Source organism: Narcine bancroftii, chromosome 3 (genome assembly GCF_036971445.1).
Source record: "Narcine bancroftii isolate sNarBan1 chromosome 3, sNarBan1.hap1, whole genome shotgun sequence".
NCBI lineage: Eukaryota > Metazoa > Chordata > Chondrichthyes > Torpediniformes > Narcinidae > Narcine > Narcine bancroftii.
In genome coordinates, this window is record NC_091471.1 from 91,907,194 (window position 1) to 91,911,459 (window position 4,266).

Genomic DNA, 4,266 nt, shown 5'->3' on the forward strand with positions numbered 1-4,266 from the left:
AGGCATCAGATACAAACTGTAGCCCATTATTAGAGATTAGTTCAATAGGCAACCCATATAATGCAAATATTCTTTGTAGTCTGTCTGGTCTGTTGCTGTTTTCCTCATGTGTGACACCACTGGTGATTTAGAGTGTGCATCAACAAAAATAAGGAAGTTTTCTCCCATAAATGGACCAGGGAAATCTATGTGAATCCTGTGCTATGGTCATGATTGCCATCTCAGCTTGAGGAGCTTTGGGTTGCATACGCTGACAAATGGCACAACGTCTGTTTAATATGAATGTCTATGGAGGGCCACCAGACATGCATACGTGCCAACGCCTTCATCCGAACCATCCCTGGGTTGTTATCATGGAGCTCTGATAACATGGCCCTTTGCCATTTCATAGGACTGATTGTCCTGGACCCCTTAATTAACAACATTCTTCAATGGATATATCATTGTGTTGTGTATAATAATGTTTCTGTTTGGAAGAGATGGTTTTGGCCTCAGGCCACCCTTTTAATATGAAATATAGGACCTTTGACAGTGTAACTTCTTTCCATACTTCTTTGCTGATCGTCCTTGCTGTAATCAGTAAGCGATGAAGTTGTTATTGATTAATAGCTGTAGCTTCCATCGTCCACTTAATTATCTCACCTTTCTGTTCAGTTTCTGGTAGATAAAGCATCAGCATGGCTGCTTTGTGTTGCTCTATGTTTCATGGTTTATGCTTGTTCTATGTTTCAAGTTGTAATCATATGCAGTGAGAGCATGGCCCACCTTTGTATTCTTGTTACAACTACCACTTTTTTAGGACCTAGAATCAAACTTAGTGGTTTGTTGTCTGTAACTAAGGTAAACTTCCTACCATACAAGTATTGGTGAAATAATTTGACACCAAATATTATGGTGAGTCCTTCTTTTTACAGTTGTGCATAATTAAGTTCATAACCCATCAAAGACCGGGAGGCATAAGCCACCGGTTGTTCCCCTTTTTCCATCACTTGTGACAACACTGCTTCTACTCTCACTGGGGAAGCATCTACTGCAAGGGTTACTTAATTTTATTGGTTGTAGTAGACAAGATCATTGTCGCTTGACATTAGTTGTTCTTTCAAGTGATTGCCCATGTTACTAGTCTCTTCATTCTAGTACCATTTCTGATCTTTTCTTAACAATTGGTTCAGTGGGCTGCAAAGCATTGACATATTTGGAATTTACTTCTGATCATGGTTAACTAAACCCAGGAACAACTGCAATTTGGCTAGATTTGTCAGGTAGGGTGCTCTGCAAACAGCTTCGGTACCAGCAGTATCCATTTGGACTTCTTCACTGTTAATTGTGAAGCCTAAATATGTTACAGAAGGTACCATTAACACACATTTGTCCTGGTGTAGGTGGACATTTGTTTGTTGTAATCAGGTTAGGACTCTTTCTAGGTGCACGGTGTAATCTCGACCTGTAATTATAATGTCATTGAGATGGCATCCAACATTTCTGCCATATAATAATTTGTCCAAGACTGCTTGAAATATTACCGGGGCTGTTGGTATTCCATATGACAATCAGGTATAGGTGAATAACCCCAAATGAGTACTGATTGCCACATATTTCTTTGAGGCTTCATTCAAATCTATTTGTTGAAATGCTTGTAATTTCTTTTCCCTGTTCAGGGCCTGGAATAATTCTTTCACTCTGGTCATAGGATGCTCGGGTATTTACAATGCCTGATTAATGGTGACTTTGGAATCACCATAAATGTGAATTTCGCCATTGGTTTTGCACTCTGGTACGATGGGATCCATCCAATCACTGTATTGAATTCTTTCCAGTATTCGTTCATTTTCAATTTGTTCAGTTCTGTTTCAATCTTTCCCTTTTTTGCAAATGCTACTGCTCTGGGCTTAAAGAACTGGGTTCAACAACTAATTTTAAGTGTAATTTCTCCTGGATTCGTTGGATTTTTCCAAGGCCTTTTTTGAAAACCACCTGATACTTGAGCTCTTGCTCCAGTTCTGACTTAGCCATATCTTCCAGGAATACCTTCATTATGGATCCAATTTTTAACCCATCTAGTTAAATATGTGATAGCCAGTTTCTTCTTAACAGCACTGGTGTAAACGATGTAGAGAGATAATTTTTTTGGTTTCTGTCCTTTATATTCCACATTTGTGTTGCATTTTCTAAACACCTTGACTTTCTCCCTGTGACTCTGTGTCAGACTCTTTAATGGTGAAGTGGGGTTACAGTTGTGTTTTTAAGTTTAGTGGCATTAATGACACTGCTGCTCCTGTGTCCAACTCCATTTGAAGATCTTCATTGGACGTAGTTTTTCACATTCTTATCCTTTTATCCATGAATATACATGATATACATGACTTGCAGCTTTAAAAAAAAAATCTTACTCTGAGTTGTTTGTGTCATTGCTGGGGTTTTTATTCTTTTCATCCTCCTCCCTCTTACTCCAGAGGAGTGTTTTTCATAATTAGGTCTTCGCTTGTTATCCTTTTTATCCTCGTCCTACTTTCCTATTTCTTGGACACTTGGTTCTGATATTCCCCTCTTTGTCAGATTGATAACATCTAGATTTTCTGAAATAACAATTATCCAGACTGTGGTTGCTTTATCCACAGCGCAAGCATTCTTGGTGGGAAAGTTTTTTCTGCCACTTGTGGTTCGCATTGGCTGCTGTCCAGGTTGTTATCGGCCCTTTCGAAACTCAAGGCTGTATCAAAAGCTGAATTAAGGGTTACATCTTTTGTACTTATCAACTGTGGTCTGATAAAACCATTACTAAATGGTCTCTTAATACTTTACTTAGGAATGCACCAAACTCACAGTGTCAGACAGTCTGCATAATTCTGCCAAAAATGTGTTTATTGATTGGCCTGTTCTCTGGTTTCTGAAATAAAATCTTTGTCTTTCTGCCTTAGCCAATGGCCTGGAAATTAGATGTGTCCCTACTGTAGCACACAACTTTTTATAAGTTTTTGTACCTGGACTTTCAGGTGCTAAGAGATTTCATCAGTTTAAATGTCTTGATTCCCACTTGGCTCAGAAATAACAACAATTTTTGGTTCAGTAATTTTATGGGCAGGATTGTGATGGTTAAATCTTTCTATATAGTCAGTCTTCTTATGAGTCCATGAATTTTACAAACTGTACCTCCGCCATTTTGAGTCTTCTTACCTTTGTTCCGTGTGGTGATAAACTTGCATTTCCCTTTTAAATCTTCATTCCAATGCTTGGAGCACAGAGGAAGTTTGTTTCAATCCTCGTCGGCAATCTGTCATGTATCTAGGCTTAGCAATATATCAGCACATGGACGTGATGCTTTATTCGTGGTTTATTACAATCTAAAATGGTTCACCATAGCACACAATATATATGGTGGTGCACCATCAATAACTCCAAAAGACTGGAAGTTATGCAAAACTCGTGGGCTTTTATTCACAATAGAGTGGAGCCACGTCCATGGTGGTCGACTGTCCTGAACTGGGGAACAGTCACCTTTAATTAGGAGTCTGTAGGAGGAGCCATAGGGTACAGGCAACCTCTCAGTGTGTCCAGACAGTTAAATATACAAACAGTGGTTTACCATTTATGGGTGACAAGATCATCATGTCAACGTAATGATGTTATATGCATGCAGGCGTATATATACAGATGATGGGGGAGACGAGGACTAGAGGGCATAGTTTAAGAATACAGGGTAGGCCCTTTAGGACGGAGATGAGAAAACATTTTTTTACCCAGAGAAGTGTGAATCTGTGGAATGCTCTGCCACAGAGGGTGGTAGAGGCAGATTCGCTGATTATGTTCAAAAGAGAGTTAGATAAGACTCTAGTGGGCAAAGGAGTTAAGGGTTATGGGGATAAGGCTGGAAAGGGGTACTGGTGGTAGTGATCAGCCATGATCTGTAAAATGGCGGTGCTGGCTCGACAGGCTGAAGGGCATACTCCAGCTCCTATTGTCTATTGTCTATAAGATGTACTCCACTTATGCCTCAAATCAACTGTTGCTGAACAAGATATGCCAAAATGGAAAGTTGCCCTGTTCACATATTGGAGAAAAAATTCAATCTCGCCAATTAACTCTACATTCTTCCACCCCTTCAATCCAAAAATCTAACGATCACTAGCTTGAAAATACTCAAAAACTGAGGCTCATGCCCTTTTTTGGCGGAAAATATTAGCTATCCACCAGGTGAAAATATATTTTTTTTCTTTTCATCCTGAATAGCTTTCCCCTCAATCTGAATCCATGAGCCCTATTTCTAGA